Below are 22,455 nucleotides of genomic sequence, written 5' to 3'. Positions count from 1 at the left end.
TGAAAAGACATTCTTTATTTGAAGTACTTTGTGTGAGATTAAAGATGACTTAGTATTTGGTTTCTTTGATAGCTACACGATTATATCACGACGCTACTAATGTGTGACACAATTTACATTGTTGCTTTTGTGCTGTGTTCTGTTTTATATCTGCACAGTTTTTCTGAATTCTTCTGGAAAGTAAAACATGTTTTAGTAGTAACCTTTGTGGTATAGCTACAATGAGATGGCCTTTTTCGTAGCACAACAATACCTTACAGTATATTACTTTCTTGATCTCGCTAATGTACGTAATACCTACATTATCTCTAATCATAGCATTTCACTTTTGTTTATGATTAGGTAAGTACATTGACTTCTGTAGAACTTAGCTTTCGGAGGGCGTTAACTACAACACTTCCACAGAATTATCTTACACCAAGATGCACATTTAGCGTTAAAGGACACGTATTTGAGTGATTGATTTTGTACTTAAAACATTTACTTTTAAAGATTTTTGAATTACAAGGATACAAAGGTTTTCCGTGATACATTTCATTCCATTGCTGTAATCTGTAACACCTGAGGGTATAATTACATTAACCCTCAGGGGGGTACACACCTACTTTGTGTACCATGTGTCTGGCAAGCACAAGGAGCCCTAGCTAATATGGTATTTGTTTATACAACTTTACACATCGGTACCATGTTTCTCTAACACATAAATTACACAGCTATCTGATCATTTAACTGAGAGAGACAAACATTTTTTTTTTACTACGTCAGTGACACATGTTTAGGTAATTACACAGGTGGATAACTTCACGCTTATGAAATTGTATTTTGTCTGTACTTTGTGAACTGTTCATATTTTTTTCGGAACCATTATGATATTATGAGAGCTTTGAATGATGTATTTGGTATGAGATCATGATTTTTAAAGTACGTTTGAGGTAGATGACACTATTGAAATGAGCAGAGAATTTTTTTTAGGTTTTGAAATTATTGCAGAAAGCTACGACGTTTTTGAGATTTGGCTGAGATGTTATGATGTTATTATTACGACTACCATGTGTATTATGCTGTTGAGGTACGTTTATGATCAATAAGCTGATGCTATATGAGGAATTTGATTATGCTACATATTTATAATGATGAAATATTGAAGAAGTGTCGACGAATATGTATATGTGTAATAAGGTAAGGACTAATGAGTAGAGGTTAAGGACTCTGATTTGCGGAAAAGGATGTTGGAAACCAAGAATTGTACTTTAAGAATTATGAAATGTGTGTACATGCGTGAATGTATCAAAATGCCAGCGAAAATTTTTTGGACACTGTTACATTTATAGGATTCTCGACCTGTGAAATTTTTTTATGAGACTGTCACTGTAGCACATACTGCTGTCGTAAATATTTCGGTAAGAAAGCTAAGTGACCTTGACGTAATGCGTTGTGGATGCCCAGCTGTGCCAGTCGACTGGAGAAAAAGCCATTAAGTGGAGAAAACAAATGGCCATTAACCTCGATATTAACATTCCTTTGTAGAAAGCATCGCAAATACGACACTTTCAGATATTTACTGAAATGACTAATGAAACGATGAGAAACATTTCACAACTATTATCTTGCTAGTTGAGAGATTTTTTACTGCCTTATGAAATGCCATATGGCTAGCGAATGACGTTTCACGCCTTGCTTTATGTATTTATTTGCTCATTTTGTTTAATATCTAGTTTCTAGTTGCACTGCAGCATTGGTTAAAATAAAATTTAATAGATGTACTAAAGTAAATATTTTCTGTCTACAGATCTACTAAACAATAATTTTATGAACTACTTTCTTAAAAAAAAAAAAGAAAAAAAAAGAAGAAGAGGGAACGCAAATAGACATTTCCCTTCACAGGAACTGTATAAATAATTTTTTAACGACTTGGTAACTTGTCTGCTAGAGTAAGTTATCGTGATGCATCACTCTAGTGTTAAGATGTGACATAGGTATTAGACATGGCCATCTTTACTGTAATATTTTTTCTGCTTGATCTTTGTCATGTTTAGGTATAAGTTATAGTATTTGCTACTGCTGCTTGCCAGACATAGTGCTACTAAATTTCACTTTGTATTACTCTTTATGAGAACAATTTTTGCTTTTGACCAACAGTGTATCAATAAGTGTGTGCATTAAGATCTTTGTTATTGTAATTATGAAAATTTTTTTCAAATCAGTGTTGGCCACTGCCCAAAACAAATTGTTTTGTAAAATTTTTTGTGGGGAGCTTGGGGGCTATGTAAGTAGACTGTTTATCCTTTTATGTTGGTAACGCCATGTAGCGTTCTATATGAAAATCACTGACTGTGCTGTGTGCAGTCTGTAGCTGGTTTGCATTGTTGGAATCTGCTATTGTAGTGTTGGGCAGTTGGCTGTTAACAGCGCGTAGCGTTGTGCAGTTGGGGGTGAGCCGCCAGCAGTGGTGGATGTGGGGAGTGAGATGGTGGAATTTTGAGAGCGGATGATCTGGACGTGTGTCCATCAGAGAGAGTAAATTTGTAAGAGTGGATGTCATGAACTGTTACATATTATGACTTTTGAACACTATTAAGGTAAGTACATTGATCTCCATCAAAATCTTTCATTTGCTAACTGTGCATATCAGTAGTTAGTGCCTTCAGTAGTTAGAATCTTTTATTCAGCTGGCAGTATTGGCGCACGCTGTATTGCAGTAGTTTGAGTAACGAAGATTTTTGTGAGGTAAGTGATTCATGAAAGGTATAAGTTATTGTTAGTCAGGGCCATTCTTTTGTAGGGATTTTTGAAAGCCAGATTCCGTTGCGCTAAAAATATTGTGTGTCAGTTTCAGCACAGTCATTTATAATTTTTGTAAGGGGACGTTTCAATATGTTATGTCTTTTTTAAACTGAGAGCGAGATCATTACAGAAAACTTGTCAGGGATACTTTTAAGAACATTGTTTACCATTTCTTCACTTGCTATGGATTGATAACATTACTAGTGTCATCTACAAAAAGTATTAATTGCATTTAGATGGAAGATTGTTTACACATATGAGAACAATAGCAGACCTAAGATTGAGCTTTGGGGAATCCCAAACATCATTTCTCCCCAGCCAGAAGAATCTCCCCTGATTACATTGGTTGAATTACTAAGTGCTACTTTCTGCATTCCTTTGGTTAGAGGTGACATCCATTGATTAACTATACCATCAGTTGCACAAAAATTGCATTCTATCTAAAGTGGTATTGTGATTTGCACAGTCACAAGCTTTAGATAGGTCACAGAAAATATCAGCCAGTGCCATTTTGTTATTAAATGCTTAGAAAATTTGGTGAGTGAACCTGTAAATGCATTCTCTGTTCAGCAACTCTTCTGAAATCCAAACTGTGATTTACTAAAGAAGTTATTGTTTACCAAGTGGGATACTATTATAGAATATCTCACTTACTCAAAATTTTTGGAAAATAATGTCGGTACTGAAGCAGATCGGTAGTTATTGACATCTCTCCCACCACCTTTCTTAAACCAGGTTTTAGCATTGGCATATTTTAGACCCTCCGGAAAAATATCAGTGATGTGAACTATCTCTACCGTTAACTTCGAAGTACCCATTGTCATCTTCGTATGATATTTTGTAAAACGCCATCTGCTTGTAATTATGTTAAAATAAATGGGATCTTACATTCGTGATGTATTGTGCATTTCTTGTGTTACCTACCTTTTCCATAAGAAAGATTCACAAGTTATGGCCCCAGGATCGCCGAAAGGAAATGAGAGTATCGCCCAAACAACAGAACAGGCTGGAAGATCGTTTGAAACGCTAAGGAACTGTGAGAACTGTATATTTTACTTTTTTGTGAAAGTGATAGATGCTACAGAATGCGACAGAAATAAGTAGGGAAAATTATCTTACTGCGTGATACATGCACAGCACCTAGGTAAACGATCAAACCTGGCTGACGAGCGGGAAATCGAGCTCTTGAATAACGGTAGTTACCGCCACTGATTACAAGCCATTAAAGGAATTCTCATAAATAAACAGCGTTGTTGTGCGATCGATATTGGCATGGGAAATACACCCACAGTGGAAGAACGAAATGCAAATGAAAGGGCAATAGGAATACTACTAGAGTGACCGTCACGAAATTAGACACCCCAAGGTCACTCTCGCTGCCTGCAGTGCACAGACGTTCAGCGCTGTGATTCGCCCGCCTCATAGCTTTGTTGCCACATACATACTGTTAACTGTACAGTAACTCAGCACCATAGACTAGAGTCAACGCCAGCTCAACGTTCCGTGTTTCTGTGTTTCAAGTGTGACAGCACTCTTCCGTAGAACGATGCATTGATGTGCGTTTTTAGTGAGTTAAATGCTGAAGCAAAAATCTACGTGTACTACTAATCCAGTTGGTGTGCGTAATGGGAGAAAAGACATTCTAAAACAATTTAAAATAGTCATATCGAATACATTGAAGTTTTTTAAATCATATGGTCAACAGTGAAGACATCAGAAATAATATAAATTTTGCGGAAGTTCATTAAATCACAAGAAAACTTGGTGCTGTTTTGGAATCGACTGTGTTCTGTATCAACAGTGCAATAACATCGCTAGACTCTCTAGATGTCAGATGTGTTTCGATTCTCCGAGAAAGGGATATAAACAAAAACGGAAATATACGGAATTGGACGATGGTGATAAAAAGTTAGTCTTAGATACTACGACAGAAGAGAGTATGTAAAGGCTAGAAAAGTACAAGGATGACCTCATTGAAAAAATTAATAATTCTGTCTCAGAGACCTCCGTTCATTGTCTTCTCTAGTCACTTTGTTTTTGATTCAGAAAGTGTAATGATAAATCAAAATTTTAATGGAATGCAGAGACACTGCAGCGCCAAGACGAAGTTTTGTGTCCGATGCACTTTTTGCGTGCTGAGGTCAATATACTTGTAATGTTTCACAAAACAGTACATACAACAGAAATATTGGCCTGAAAGTATGTAGTGTTACTGTTCTGTAGCTTATATCGGCGATACGGGTGATGTTTGCTGTGACGAGGGGTCAGAAAGAACTGCAAATAAAAAATTCTGTCGCCGGCATACAAGTACTTGCGTGCTAGGGCGCACTGAGTCACTCGCTAATGAAATAGGTGACGCGCAGGGCCGGCCTTAACCATCCAGATGTCCCGGGCGAGTCATTCATTTGGCGCCATTTATTATATAATAATATATAATAGAAAAAAACTAATTTTGAGTTGGGTATCGTATTTTTTATTCAATTTAACATAACTCTAAGCAGCGAGCCTACTTTGTCTGTCAATCGTCTGAACGCAAAAGATTTAATGAAAATCAAATATAAAGAAACATCTAAACCTTTACTTCTCTAGCTTTTTTGTCAGCAAACTTTCTGATAAGATTAGCAAAATCTAGGTATTCTGCAATTCATTTTCAACGGACTGTGAGGCCAAACTGGTCAATCTTGTTTGAGACACTGTGGACCGCAAGTATGTTTTTAACAATTTCAGTTCGGAGAAACTGAGTTCGCCATTTGCACTGGTATTGTTAACAGAATACGCAACGTTGTCCCGGTGAAAGATTATGGTTGGTTGATGCGGGGGAGATAGGGAAGGAAGTCGGCCTTGCCCTTTCGCAGGAACCATCCCGGCATTTACCTAAAGCGATTTAGGGAAACCACGGAAATCTAAATCAGGATGGCCGGACGCTGGTTTGAACTGTCGTCCTCCCGAATGCGAATCCAATGAGTTAATCACTGCGCCACCTCGCTTAGAAGATTGTTTTTTGATCAAATTAAAGGCTTCAATAGGTGTTGCCTGACTCTCTTCGAGATAATATTGCAGGCCTAAAATTTCGTCGCACAACAAACCGCCATCAGTATCTGATTTCATGTTGACTGATAACTTTTTTTGTAATTTAATCCACTGCTAAATTACGTCTTCTTTATTCTGATTTTTTACATAAATAAAACTCCACGACGCAGAAAAATCTGACATCTGTTAAGGCTTTCTTTCATAGATATGAGCACGGTGTACAAAAGAGAGTTAAAAAATTCTACTCCAAATTTCTTTTTTGGGTCAATTACATGATTATCAACAGTCCCTTCATCTGGCCTGCATTTAATATGCTTAGTCGCATTTGTGGTTTGAATAAAGGCTATGTACCAACATCCGACGCTAATTCAGTTGCTGTTACAATATGTTGTTCGAAACCAGTTTGTCTATGTTTCCAAATACGAGCAACATTTATCACGGAGTTCGATAAACTCGACAAAGTTTATTATAGATGACTGACTTACTTTGCTCACAACATTAATTTGAAACAGAACATCATACCACAAGCGCTGTGTCTTGAATTTCTTTTTCTGGGGCGAGTCCTTGTGTCGTTATTCCATAGACTGGCGTTTCGTCTCCAGGTCGTAATGGTGTACCCACGTTTCGTATCCTGTCACAATTGAATACAGAATGGCATCACCTTCATTCTCGTAACGCGAGAGGAGTTCCTGGCAAATTTGAAGTCCGTGCGCTTTCATTTCAGGAGTCAGCGTCCGGGGTACCCATCGTGCACAGATCTTCCGATAGCCAAGCAAAGCAGTAATTTGACCCAAACGTTCTTATGAAATGCCGATTGTGTTTGCAATTTCTCTCTGAGTGATACGACGATCGCCCTGAATCAGTCTACATTTTGCTTGTGAAACTCGGTGGTTGCTGTCACAGAACAACTCTGTCACGCAGGCCAGATGTTTCGCCCCAACAATTTTAAACTTACTCGCCCAACGACGCACAGTACTCACGTCAACACAATCACCATAAACTGCTTACCTTCGCTGATGAATCGCCTTTGGGGTGACACCTTCTGCTGTCAAGAATTCAATGACTGCACGTTGCTTAAATAACATTGACCGATCGTCTGCGTAGGGTTCCGTACTTTACACTGTAACAACGCAACCGTTCAATGCTAAGGCTTCCCGTCATCTGGAGCTGCAGAGAAGAGGCTACGGAACAAGCCAGTACCTGGCACATACCAATGCTGCCAACTGTAGAAAAGTTACGAAGGTGGAGGCATTACTTTTCAGTCCACGCTTCTTCTACCCTTTGGAGCAATCTGTGAAGCGTACTGCAACATACGCAGTATTCGGGAGAGTGGCCGAAATAATCCTGGATAAACATCAACAAAAGCAAAACGAGGATAATGGAATGTAGTCGAATTAAATCGGGTGATGCTGAGGCAATTAGATTAGGAAATGAGACACTTAAAGTAGTAAAGGAGTTCTGTTATTTGGAGAGCAAAATAACTGATGATGGTCGAAGTAGAGAGGATACAAAATGTAGACTGGCAATGTCAAGGAAAGCGTTTCTGAAAAAGAGAAATTTGTTAACATTGAGTGTAGATTTAAGTGTCAGGAAGTCGTTCCTGAAAGTATTTGTATGGGATGTAGCCTTGTATGGAAGTGAAACATGGACGATAAATAGTTTGGACAAGAAGAGAATATAAGCTTTTGATATGTGGTGCTACAGAAGAATGCTGAAGATTAGATGGGTAGATCACATAACTAATGAGGAGGTATTGAATAGGATTGGGGAGAAGAGGAGTTTGTGGCACAACTTGACAAGAAGAAGGGACCGGTTGGTAGGACATTTTCTGAGGCATCAAGGGATCATCGGTTTAGTATTGGAAGGCAGCGTGGAGGGTAAAAGTCATAGAGGGAGACCAAGAGATGAATACACTAAACAGATTCAGAAGGATGTAGGTTGCAGTAGTTACTGGGAGATGAAGAAGCTTGCACAGGATAGGGTAGCATGGAGAGCTGCATCAAACCAGTCTGAGGAATGAAGACCACAACAACAACAACAAACCCCAGTACTCCTGAGACGAAAAGAAGATGGTTTATTCCACATATTCAACCGACAGCCCACTATGACTCATAGCGTCCTCCATAGTACAAATTACATATTAATGTTCAGTGTTCTGACACCAAACTAAGCAGGCAGCAAGTTATCATAACTACATTATTATTTCAATTATTTAACTTCTTGAAAAGACTATTGTCAAGCTACTGTTGTTGTAATTATTATCACGAGTAATATTTGCTCTCTTTTTGAGATTGAGTTGCCGGCACTGACAACAGCCCATTAACCCCACCTCTGCGCCAGCACAGTCGTCCAAGCACTGACTTGACTGCTCCCTGCGTGCTTCGCGGCAAGGGTCCAGGTTTTCGTGGCTCAGTAGTATACATTATATTTTTTGAAAAGTAATAAAATACCCTAATTAGTTTAGCCTAAACTCTAACCAATTATAACAATATTCACGACTCATTAAGTATTGAGCCGTTCCAGCCAATGTTTCAGTCATTCGTTAATAACTCCACAATCACCACAGTTCAAAAAAATATGAGTTGGGACTTCTCCGTAAATCATTCCACAGTTAGAAAGGGCTACGCCGCACTGCGTACTTCCAAGGAGTTCCACCAGATGGCGATGGCATCGTTATCACAGTTCGTTGGACTTTAATCTATCATTTATATATAGACAGAGAGAGAGACAGATGGTAGGTAACACCCCTCTCCCACTACAGTTTGCCCTTCCACCCTATAAAGTATCGCATGGGCGCCCTTGGATTAAGAATTGTTTCATTCATTCTTTCTCGATACCCATTCCTTTCATGGTCGCAAATGTCGTGGCGCTGTAACATTTTTAGGCATTTTCAAAAGTCCAAAAGTTTTATAAAACGAATATATTCTCGATACCCATTCCTTACATGGTCGCAAATGTCGTGGCGCTGTGAGCATCTACTAAGTCAGAGCTTTTTACAATAACATTTTTAGGCATTTTCAAAAGTCCAAAAGTTTTATAAAACGAATATTTTTAAATACTACATTCATCGAAGTATTCTGTTTAATTTTAGACCCAACATTGATCATCTCTTTTTTAAACACGCGTTGGAGAGCGCCCCCGGGTTCACCCCCTCCCCTCCCCCCCGCCGCCAACCACTTATAATATTTAATTTATCTCGGAATACTTTTGTTTTAGCGATAAAATATGTATCACATGCACCTATAAACTTTCAGAATGTTCACATATTTTTTCCAGTCCAAATATGTCAAGTGGTTCTGGTTTTTTCAACAGGTTGAAGTAAAATTTATTTTTCTTCAAATTATCATGTAGCGTTAGTTATTTTCTTCGTAGCAACTAGTATCATTTGTCTTTTGGAAAGTACATCATCATATTCTAGATTAAAAATAGAGATGTCTAATATTTTTTTTGAAATTTTCTAACATTTGCAATTACCACTAACTGGCATTACTGCAAGACTGTGAGATGACCTTGAGGTGCCTGTTTTTGTGATGGCCGCTATAACAACAGAGGTGATAATTATCTGTATGATATACAAGTCAGTAAAAGAAATATGCGATTCGTTGAAAGATTTTAATACATAAGATTTGTGAGACGGAACGCTTGCGTTAAAGGAATATGAGAAAATCAAAAAGAAATCCGACGAATCGATGTGAGATCACCTTGCGAGACGCAACGCACTGCTGTTCAAACTATGTCGTTCCGACGTAGAATTAATAGAAAAGCAAGCAGTTATGCGCACCTTGATAGGTTTACTGAATACGAAACTTTGGATGAAGTATATGGTTTAATGAGGCGGATTTCTCTCTTAAGAAATTATTCTTTTAGTATAAAGACCAGGACTTACAAACCCAAAATGTGAAAATGAGGCAAGAACACTAGGAGCTTCGACTGTCAGAAGAAACGAAACATGACAGACAAAGTGGGGCGGAAGTGTTCAAAGAGGACGAGGCCGTGGCAACAGCCAGAAGGATAAAGTCGCGACAGTTACGAAAAAATATACTTTGAAGAGGCAAAGAAACTGGTACGCCTGCCTAATATCGTGTAGAGCCCCCGCGGGCAAGCAGAAGTCCGCAACACGACGTGACATGGACTCGACCAATGACTGAAGTAGTGCTGGAGGGAACTGAAACCATGATTCCTGCAGGGAGTGGGGACCTCTTCTGAACAGCACATTACAAGGCATCCCAGATATGTTCAATAATGTTCATGTCTTGGGAGTTTGGTGGCCAGCACAAATGTTTAAAATCAGAGAGTGTTCCTGGAGGCACTCTGTAGCAATTCAGGAAGTGTGAGGTGTTGCATTGTCATACTGGAATTTCCCAAGTCCGTAACTATGCACAATGGACATGAATGGATGCAGATAATCAGATAGGATGCTTACGTACATGTTATATGTCAGAATTGTATCTAAACGTATCAGGGGTCCCATGTCACGCCCAACTGCACATGCCCCACACCATTACAGAGCCACCACCAGCTTGAATAGTCCCCTGTTGACATGCAGAGTCCATTGATTCATGAGGATGTCTCCATACCCGTACACGTCCATCCGCTCGATACAGTTTGAAACGAGACTCGTCCGACCAGGCAACAGTTACTCGCAATATGAACGTAAATCAATGCAGTTTCATTAGGTACCACTTGATAATTATGGAGTAAACTGTGAAAAGTTTTATGGATAGTTGACAGAAACGGTAACTGGCGTAGAAATTCTTTATATTAGATTGTATTTTAATCAGTCACAGCCTCAAAAATCAGTCCGCTTTGGACGACAATATTTTTAAAAAAGTGGCACAAGTAATTAACACAAGTAATAGTTATTCAATAGTAATAATGATGACTTGCAAGACGGTAGCATAAGTTATTGCCATTTCCTTTTTACAATGTTTCTTAACATTTCATTTCTACAGTGTTTTTATTGGCATTTCATTTTTTCAGTTTTTTCACTGAGATTCTGTTTCTAACTGTTTAAATAAAACAAGTTTGGTATACAGTTGTCTTGTAACTTTACCTGGTGGCTCAAGTGATGTGGCTTTATGTAAATGACCTATTCTGCATATAAAGTAATGTTTGAGTTGCAGATTTATGTTTTGCATTATCCTTTCATTCCCCAAATTCAGTTGCTGTAGAAAGATGAGTACTGTTTATAAATAAGAAGCTTATCAGAAATTGCAGTGAATTGTTGTTGGATGAGATAATTGCACAAACTTCCGTAAGACTGTGTGGTCAGAGCCAATTTCCTTATTTCATCTAGATCTACATTTATACTTCGTAAGCCACCCAACGGTGTGTGGCGGAGGGCACTTTACGTGCCACTGTCATTACCTCCCTTTCCTGTTCCAGTCGCGTATGGTTCGCGGAAAGAACGACTGTCTGAAAGCCTCCGTGCGCGCTCGAATGTCTCTAATTTTACATTCGTGATCTCCTCGGGAGGTATAACTAGGGGGAAGCAATATATTCGATACCTCATCCAGAAACGCACCCTCTCGAAACCTGGCGAGCAAGCTACACCGCGATGCAGACCTCCTCTCTTGCAGAGTCTGCCACTTGAGTTTGCTAAACATCTCCGTAAGGCTATCACGCTTACCAAATAACCCTGTGATGAAACGCGCCGCTCTTCTTTGGATCTTCTCTATCTCCTCTGTCAACCCGATCTGGTAGGGATCCCACACTGATGAGCAATACTCAAGTATAGGTCGAACGAGTGTTTTGTAAGCCACCTCCTTTGTTGATGGACTACATTTTCTAAGGACTCTCCCAATGAATCTCAACCTGGTACCCGCCTTACCAACAATTAATTTTATATGACCATTCCACTTCAGATCGTTCCGTACGCATACTCCCAGATATTTTACAGAAGTAACTGCTACCAGTGTTTGTTCTCCTATCATATAATCATAGAATAAAGGATCCATCTTTCTATGTATTCGCAATACATCACATTTGTCTATGTTAAGGGTCAGTTGCCACTCCCTGCACCAAGAGCCTATACGCTGCAGATCTTCCTGCATTTCACTACAATTTTCTAATTGTATACTTCTCTGTATACTACAGCATCATCCGCGGAAAGCCGCATGGAACTTCCGACACTATCTGCTAGGTTGATCCTTACCACTAGACTGAAATTCCTAAAGGTTATTCAGCAGATCGGTTACGTTTTCACTATGTAACATACACTCGAGAGCCAAAGAAACTGGTACAGCCGCTCAATATAGTGTAAGGACCCCGCGAACACACAGATGTGCCGCAACACGACGTGGCATGGACCCGACTAATGATTTGAAGTAGTGCTGGAGGGGACTGATACTGTGGTGTCACCGCCAGACACCACACTTGCTAGGTGGTAGCTTTTAAATCGGCCGCGGTCTGCTAGTATACGACGGACCCGCGTGTCGCCACTGTCAGTAATTGCAGACCGAGCGCCACCACACGGCAGGTCTAGAGAGACGTACTAGCACTCGCCCCAGTTGTACAGCCGACGTTGCTAGCCATGGTTCACTGAGAATTACGCTCTCATTTGCCGAGACGATAGTAGCATAGCCTTCAGCTACATTTGCTACGACCTAGCAAGGCGCCATTACCAGTATAGATATTGAGATTCTATCAATGTATCATCAAGAGCGATGTTCTACAAATGTGGATTAAAGTTAAGTATTCCAGAAGCTACGTACTTTTCTTCATAGGATTCATTACGTATCCTGTTTCAGACCTCACGCCAGCCTGCGTGAGTTTAAGCGCGTGCCTTTCGGCTTCCTCGCATTGTGTCTAGGCTCTCTTGTCTAGACACAACATATTTGGCGACGAGGATGGGATCAAAAAGGATCTTGTTCTTTATCCTTGCTTTGCCCTAATTTACTTGTGTCATGGCTTCACCACATTCTCCAGATGTACTGTCCGAATTTTATCGCTTGCAGAATCAGCAGACGCAGGCCTTATTGGATGCCCTTGGACAGCTCGTCCAGGGTCAACGTGCGCTGCAACACGATGCGGCCGCCGCCGCTCCACCGCTACAGCAGCCACAACATGCAGTTGCACCACATTTTTGGCCATTTGATGCTGCGATGGAAAGCTGGACGGAGTGGTCACGACAATTTGGATTCCATCTCGCCGCCTACAGAATTCAAGGTAACGAGCGGCACCCTCATCTCCTTTCTTGTGTAGGTGTGTCCACCTACCGTGTGATTGTGAAATTGTTTCCCCGACGCGACGTAGCAACTCTGTCCTACGAAGAAATTTTGTCTGCTTTAGATGCCTATTTCAAAGAATCAGTTAATGTAGTTGCAAAAAGGTATACGTTCTTTCGTACAAAACGTACGGCCGGTCAAACTAATCGGGAGTGGGTTGCAACTTTGCAAGGCCTTACTAGGGATTGTGCTTTTGAGTGTGAATGTGGACTCCCTTATTCAGATACTATGGTGTGTGATGCAATTGCACAGAACGTTTCTGATGTTCGCATAAGGGAACACATTTTGAAACTAGTCAATCCCTCCCTTCAACAAGTGATAGACATATTGGATAGACGAGACACACTTGACTTTGCTCAGGAATCATTTGAAACTTCGCCAGCTATGTGTCACGTTAACCGGCCTGCCGGGCGAGCTGCACGGAACTGTAAACAGCCCTCGCGCCCTTCCGCGCAGCCACGTGTCCCGCGCAAGCACGCAAATGCAGTGCAATCATGCCCGCGGTGTGCTACTAGACATTCGCGTGAGAATTGCCCGTCACGCCAAGCAATTTGCTTTTTCTGTAATAAAAAAGGTCATGTTCAAAGTGTTTGCCAGAAAAAGCTCAAATCGGACACTCACAAACATTCCAGGCCCTTTGCTTCGCGCCGGAATCGAACCAAGAATATTCGCCCATGGAAATTCATGTAGTTAATGCCACTCCGCCCAGTGCTTCTCTCTCTAACGGTGACTGTGTTCGTCCCACAAAAAGTGTGCGTCGACATCAACGGAAATCCCGTCAAGTCGCAGGTGATTCTGTACCAGTGTCTGTTCACGTTGCACAAAACAGTCGCTCTTGTCGTCGGCAGGACAATAAACTTTTTGTAGACTTGGAAATTAATGGCAACGTGATACCATTCCAGCTCGATACCGGAGCTGCAGTTTCATTGCTCAATAAAGACACGTACGAACAACTGGGCAAACCTCCATTGTGTGCCGCAAATTTTAAGTTACATAGTTATTCCGGACAGAATATCCCTGTGTTAGGACAGTGCAGCCTTCTTGCAACATACAAGAGACAAACAAAACTTGTGTCTTTTTACGTACTTCGTTCTTCTTCTGCAGTGAACTTGTTTGGTTTAGATTTATTTCAGTTGTTTAACTTGTCTATCGTAAATCAGGTCCTATCAGTGAACCAGACTGTGCCTTCAGCCAGTGTTTCTCGTCTATGTGAAGAATTTGCAGACATTTTTGCACCGGGCCTTGGTTGCGCTAAGAACTATGAAGCACATTTGGAAATGAAAGTCGACGTGCAACCGAAATTTTTCAGAGCGCGCAATGTTCCCTACGCATTGCGTGATGAGGTCGCAAGGACATTAAATGATTTAGAATCACAAGGTGTAATTGAACATGTGCAGGCTTCTCTCTGGGCCTCACCCTTAGTAATTTTGCAAAAACCTTCCGGAAAATTGAGACTTTGTGTGGACTTCAAGGCAACAGTGAATCCACAACTTGTGACTGCAACTTTTCCACTACCCCGTCCGGAAGATCTTTTTGACAAACTGTGCCCGGGTACATATTTTTCAACGTTGGACCTAGCAGATGCGTACTTGCAAATACCGGTGGACGAAGAATCCCAGCGCGTATTGGTGGTTAACACACATCTTGGTTTGTATCGATTCAAAAGACTGCCATTCGGGTGTGCATCCGCCCCTGCATTGTTTCAGCAATATTTACAAACTGTTTGTGCGTCAGTCCCTATTGCAGCAAACTCTCTGGACGATATTGTGATCTCCGGAAAGACAGAAGACGAACATTTAGCCAACCTCCGAACATTATTTCAGGTCTTGCGACAAAATGGTCTTCGCTTGCGGAAGGACAAATGTGTGTTTTTTGCTCGTGATTTGCCATATCTGGGACATGTACTCAATGCCCAAGGCATACATCCCAGTCCAGAGCACCTTCGTGCCATACAAGACTTGCCTTCGCCGCAGAATTTGAAGCAGCTACAGAGTGTGCTGGGTAAAATAAATTATTACCATCGCTATATCCCTCATGCCTCTTCCATTTTAGCTCCGCTTCATCGCTTACGCCGTAAAGGTGTTCCGTTCGTCTGGTCGACGGAATGCGAACGCGCCTTTCGCCAGCTGAAATCGGCGTTGCTTTCTAATACTTGCCTTACGCCTTTCGATCCCCAAAAACCCCTTTTGTTGATGGTAGATCCATCGGATTTCGGGATCGGAGATGTGCTTGCGCACAAAGATGGTTCGCATGATCGCCCTATTGCCTTTGCGTCCAAATTGCTGTCGTCTGCGCAAAGAAATTATTCACAGATAGAGAAATAAGCTTTGGCTCTCGTGTTTGGTGTTACAAAGTTTCACGATTTCTTGTGTGGTCGTCACTTTACCATCATCACAGACCAAAAACCTTTGACATCGCTTTTTCATCTGAACAAGCCTGTACCTCCACGTACAGCGCAGAAATTCATTCGCTGGTCTATTTTCCTCTCGCAGTACCGCTACGATATCTTGTATCGGTCCACTGCTAAGCACGGAAACGCCGATGCGTTGTCCCGTTTGCCTGTTGCTGAGGATAGAGCATTCGATTCTTCTGAACTTGCTTGCCTGTTCATTCATGTGGAAACCGATGACGTGGTCGAATCGTTTCCGATTGATTTTCGTCGTGTAGTTACAGCCACAGCTGCAGACCCTGTCCTTGCTACTGTTCTGCGTTTTGTTGCTACGCAATGGCCCTCGTCAAACTCACGGATCGCGGATCCGTTGGTTCGCCGATTTTTTGCTCACAAGGAGAGACTTTTTGTACGACGTGATGTTTTGTTGTTGCGTTCTGATAATGATCAATCCAGAGTCGTGGTCCCACGTTCGTTACAGTCCTCTGTCTTAAAGCTTCTCCACCAAGGACATTGGGGTATAGTGAGAACGAAACAACTTGCTCGTCAGCACTGTACTTGGTTCGGAATCGATGCTGCGATTACGAATATGTGCTCTTCTTGCATGGCGTGTGCCGAACAACAATCCGCACCATTGCGGAAATTCTTTGCATGGCCGAAAGCCACTTCCCCTTGGCAACGCTTACACATCGATTTTGCTGGTCCATTCTGGAATGCTCGATGGTTGGTTGTTGTCGATTCATTCAGTAATTTTCCTTTTGTTGTCCGGATGTCTTCCACGACGTCATCTGCCACCATCCAAGCGTTATCTGCTATCTTTTGCATTGAAGGTCTGCCACAGACTATTGTTACCGACAATGGCCCACAGTTCATGTCCGCAGAATTTCAGTCATTCTGCAAGGCCAATGGTATTCAACATCTGACGTCCGCGCCGTTTTCGCCACAGTCAAACGGTGCCGCTGAGCGATTGGTCCGGACTTTCAAGTCACAGATGTTGAAATTGAAAGAGTCGCATTCTCATGAGGACGCGTTATTGCTCTTTTTGTCCTCGTATCGCTCTCAGCCCCGCGATGGTCGCTCGCCGGCTGAGTTGCTACACGGTCGCTCTCATCGAACCTTGATGTCTTTGGTACATCCGCCGCATCAGGTTCCTGTGCAGCGGCAGACACCTGCTTTTGCTCCCGGCGACGTTGTATACTATCGCAACTATCGCGGTTCACGGCGTTGGCTCGCAGGGCGCATTCTTCGCTGCCTCGGCCGCGCGATGTATCTGATTTTGGGGGCCTCTGGTGAGGTGCGTCGGCATCTCAATCAGCTGCGCCTCTGTCGTCGCACGGGATCTGCCGCTCCCCGTCTGCTTTCAGCGACGGTGCCGTCCGGTCAGCGCCCTGGGGACCCATCTACTGGCTCCCCTCATCCCCAGGTGTTACCGACGATGCCTTCCATTTTCCCCCATGGCGTCGCGCCGCCGCCGCAGCCGCCGCCGGCGCCGCCCGCAGTGGACGCGTCGCTGCAACCGCCGGGCGCCTCCCTGGGTCACGCGCCGCCGATCGCTTCCCGCGACCAGCTGTCCTCCGGAATGGAACTCTTGCCCGCTCCGGACCATCTGTCGTCTTCGCCAGTCGGGTGTTCCGACTCGATGGAGGTCGACCCTTCGGCCCCTCCTGACTATCTACGGGCGCATACACCTCATGTTGGCGTGCACTCTGGACTAGGTTTTCAGGCGTTTCCTAGCTCCCCTCGGACCGAATGGCCGGGTGCGGGTGACACAGCCACGCCTGTTGTTAGGCTCCACACCTCGTCGCATACGTCAACATGGGGTCCTCCCCACGGCGGCCTTATAACACAACCGTCCGCCGATTTGCGGGGGAGGAATGTGGTGTCACCGCCAGAAACCACACTTGCTAGGTGGTAGCTTTTAAATCGGCCGCGGTCCGCTAGTATACGACGGACCCGCGTGTCGCCACTGTCAGTAATTGCAGACCGAGCGCCACCACACGGCAAGTCTAGAGAGACGTACTAGCACTCGCCCCAGTTGTACAGCCGACGTTGCTAGCCATGGTTCACTGAGAATTACGCTCTCATTTGCCGAGACGATAGTAGCATAGCCTTCGGCTACATTTGCTACGACCTAGCAAGGCGCCATTACCAGTATAGATATTGAGATTCTATTACTGTATCATCAAGAGCGATGTTCTACAAATGTGGATTAAAGTTAAGTATTCCAGAAGCTACGTACTTTTCTTTATAGCATTCATTACGTATCCTGTTTCAGACCTCACGCCAGCCTGCGTGAGTTTAAGCGCGGGCCTTTCGGCTTCCTCGCATTGTGTCTAGGCTGTCTTGTCTAGACACAACAGATACCATGAAGCCTGCAGGTCTGTCCATAGAGTACGAGGGGACAGAGACATCCCAGATATGCTCAATAATGTTCATGTCTGGGCAGTTTGGTAACCAGCGGAAGTGTTAAACTCAGGAGAGTGTTCCTGGAGCCACTCTGTAGGAATTATGGACGTGTGGGATGTCGCATTGTCCTGCTGGATATTTCCCAAGTCCATCAGAATCCTCTTTGGACATGAATGGATGCAGGAGTCACACAGTATGCTTACACATGTGTCACCTCTCAGACTTGTTTCTAGATGTATCACTCCAACTGCACACGCACCACACCCTTAAGAGCCTCCACCACCTTGAATAGTCCCCTCCTGACCTGCAGGGACCATGGATTCATGAGGTTGTCTATATACCCAAACACGTTCATCTTCTCAATACAGTTTGAAACGAGACTCGTCCGACCAGACAACATGTTTCCAGTCATGAACGGTCCAATGTCGGTGTTGGCGGGCCCAGGCGAGGCGTAAAGCTTTGTGTTGTGCAGTCATCAAGGGTACACGAGTGGGCCTTCATCTCCGAATGCCTATGTCGACGATGTTTCGTTGAATGGTTCACACGGTGACACTTGTCGATGGCCCAATGTTGAAATATGTAGCAATTTGTGGAACGATTCTCTTAAGTCGTCGTTTGTCCTGTTCTTCCAGGATCTTTTCCTGGCCGCTCAATGTCGGAGATTTGATGTTTTACCGGATTCCTGAAATTCACAGTACAGTCGTGAAGTGGTCGTATGAGAATATCCCAACTTTATCTCTACCTCGGAGACGCTGTGTGCCATCACTCTGTAGCACCATGCTCAAACTCACTCAAATCTTGATAACCTGTCATTTTAGGAGTAGTAACAGATCTAACAACTTCAGCAGGCACTTGTTTTATATAGACGCTGCCGACCGCAGCCTGTTCACATATCTCTCTGTTCGCATACACATGTCGATGCCACTTTCTTTGGTGCTTCAGTGTATCATAAACTGAAATACATAACTTTTTTTTTCAAACCAACAACTAAAGTTTCTGCACTGTTCTTCTTTTGTGTCATACACTAAATAGTTTTATTTGCTTCTTCAGTGGCATTATCTGCTTGTACTCTGTCATTCGTGCTTTCATCTTTTGTGGACTTGGAAGACTGTAACTGTGATCATCATAAACAAGGGTATGTAGCACTGTAAGAATGACATTTCATTGTAAGTTAGATAGAAATTGTCAGTAATATGTCGTTGTCTCCAGACTTAATAGAGACCATGAAATGACAAACCTGATTTTATTTGATGGAAACCTCTCAGTGTTCTGACCACCGTGGAAATAGCGATCGAGTTAACGTAGTTGCCATAGGGCATCTTTTTCATCATTGTGTTGACATTTTTATTTGCTCTTATTTTTCTTCCTATTTAATTTTCGTTTGATATCTGCTTGTGTCCTCTACAATCTGCAACCAAGTTCAAGCAGGTCTGCTCATCTGTTGGTAATGTGGAATCATGTGCAGCTAGAGTAAGGTTAGTTTCAGGTAACCAATGCCAGCGAGAAATTAGTTTGCTTTTGTCACTAGACCTGAAATTTTGCTGTGTAAGATAGCTATGCAAACAAACATACGAAATTTCTCCGTTTTCAGTTTACTCTTAAGCACCATGAACGAATTAATTGTGATTTTAGTTCTGCTGCAAATTCTTGGTCGCCATTTTCTAGAATACATTGCACATCATGAGATTGTGGTTATGGTAGGACAATAACTTAAAATCAGGGCGACAAAACTTGTAGTCTTTCACAGCTGTCATTGATCACTTAAAATCAGTTCATAACAGAGGATCTTCCATTTCCGTCATACTTTGCAATGTATGCTGCCAAGATTGCTCTGCTTTACAGATTAACAGCAGTTGTGAAGTGGTCCACAGTGTTTATGCATCGCCTATAACCGACAGGTAGCCAGTATCACATGTGGCAACACTGTAGCAGCAAGTGACAGACACCAGCTATCAACTCATTTTAATTGCACTTTAGTTTTAATAATTCGTAATATTTTTGGCAGTATCTCATTTAGTGTTAAATATTCCAGTGTGAAGGCATTTACAACCAGAAAGACACTAAGCAAATATCACACAAATCGAAAATCAGTTTCTTTTTAAATTAATGCAAGAATAGTTTTCTGCAAAAGATGACAAATTCTGTGCAATGGAATTAACTTTGGCTTATCAAGATGTGAAACACCACCATTCTTACAATTCTCAAAATTGTGTAGTAAGTTATACCTGCATATTTTCTGACAGCACTGGGCAACAATCACACTAAGACATGATGTTGTTGTTGTGGTCTTCAATCCTGAGACTGGTTTGATGCAGCTCTTCATGCTAATCTATCCTGTGCAAGCTCCTTCATCTCCCAGTACCTACTGCAACCTACATCCTTCTGAATCTGCTTAGAGTATTCATCTCTTATGGCTGAAGTTTCCCCTTGCTTTCAGCCATTCGCAGTACCACAACAGCAAGGCCGTTTTGGTTAGTGTAACAAGGCCAGATCAGTCAATCACTCAGACTGTTGCCCCTGCAACTACTGAAAAGGCTGCTGCCCCTCTTCAGGAACCATACGTTTGTCTGGCCTTTCAACTGATACCCCTCCGTTATGGTTGCACCTACGGTACGGCTATCTGTATCGTTGAGGCACGCAAGCCTCCCCACCAACGGCAAGGTCCATGGTTCATGGGGGGTCACACTAAGACATGGCCGAACTAAAAGTGAGGTGGTAGTAAAAAATGTGCTTCTGTCTCATGTCAGTGAGAATCAACTAAGTGAATTGAAGCAAAATGTCTTAATATATTTATGAGAGTTCCGGACCAAAGAAAAGATTTTTTTAAAATCTCTCGATACAAAACAAAGATTTTAGTTTTACTGTATTCCACATTTAAATATTTATCTATGATGCGAAACGAAATTTTTATTTAATTAAAAAATAAAAAATGCAATAGAACCTACAATTAATCCAAACGCAACAATATGAACAGATTTATCTTTATTTTGCGTTTTAACTCAATAAATATATTTTAATCCAAAAAATTTCTCCAATTTATCATCGTCTTCTGAAAACATTTAATAAAACGATCTGGAAGAGCAATTTTAAATTCATCACCTTAAAAGTAATAAAAATTTTTTGCCCGTATTTAGTTACAAAAATTTCAACTTTTGAAATATTGTAAGACTTCTTTTTTCACCTCTGATAATTTAGTGAACACTTCTCTATAACCATTACTATAACTGTAGAGTTCACTTCCTAGATTTTCAATGCTACCATTCATGTTCATCTTGTTTTGCTTTTATTTATAATGAAAAAGGTAAAATTTTCTAATTTTTTGAAATTGAAAATATTAAAAATTTGAAAGTATAATATTTTTGAAACTGAAAATCTTAAATACTGAAAAACTTAGATTTTTAAAAATTAAAATGTTTGATAAACTTTAAAATTTTTTATAATCGCATTATGTTCAGTTTAATTCTCCTCGCCGCCCGCGGTGGTCTAGCGGTTCTGGTGCTGCAGTCCAGAACCGCAGGACTGCTACGGCCGCAGGTTCGAATCCTGCCTCGGGCTTGGGTGTGTTTGATGTCCTTAGGTTAGTTAGGTTGAAGTAGTTCTAAGTTCTAGGGGACTTATGACCTAAGATGTTGAGTCCCATAGTGCTCGGAGCCATTTGAACCATTTTTAATTGTCCTCTATCTTTCTGAAAATATTCCAAAGGAAATGTAAAAATGAAAATGACACTTTTATAGCTTTTTAAACACTTTATTCATTTAAGTAATTAAAAATTTTAGTTACAATTCCATGTTGTGAATTATAAGTTAAATTCTTTTTACCAAAAATAATTATACATGGAATTGTATCAGTAGGTATATATTCATTAAAAATATTGTTGTGTTCTGAATAGTTAAAACATTCATTCTTCTATCTGACTTATGACATAGATAGCATATATTTGGAATAAAATTGAATGTAATTACATTTACACTGTTATTTAACGTTATTGTTCTTTTAAAATCTCTAAAAGCAATGCAAGCCATTAAAAAGTTATTCTTTAGATCACTATTCGATAATTCTTGAGAAAAACATCATTTCTTCCATTTTTTACATAAATACTTTGTAATTCAACATGATCGCATAACGAAGAATCAATTAACTGATTATTTTTTTGATCAGTTTGGAAAAAACGAAAATTCTATTTAATCCAGCAAATTCAATTGCTTGTAATATAATGGAGGAAATTGAAATATTTGGATTTTCCTGTTTTCCTTGTTCTAGTTCAAGCAAATATTCTGTTTCATATTTAACAACAGGAACATGCTTCTTTTGGAAGAGTGCTGTCATTATTATTAGTAGTCCATCGAGAATAGAGCCTTCTTGGTCTTTTCTTGAACTCCAAGTAAATATTACTGTTAAACCACCTTCTCAAATTATTTCTTTAAAACCCATGAAAAACCCATCAAATAATTCAAATGGATAAAGTACTTACTTTTGTTTGTTTTAATTTTATCTTTCCGTAGTTAATTCATTTGATAGACATGAAGTAAAACAAATAACAATTGATTAACAAATAAATGGATATTCTATTCTAAATAAAATACTGGTTTATTTTTTAATTGCAATAACATTGAACAATTG

Source organism: Schistocerca cancellata, chromosome 8, assembly GCF_023864275.1.
Source record: "Schistocerca cancellata isolate TAMUIC-IGC-003103 chromosome 8, iqSchCanc2.1, whole genome shotgun sequence".
NCBI classification, from domain to species: domain Eukaryota; kingdom Metazoa; phylum Arthropoda; class Insecta; order Orthoptera; family Acrididae; genus Schistocerca; species Schistocerca cancellata.
This window is presented reverse-complemented; position numbering follows the sequence as displayed.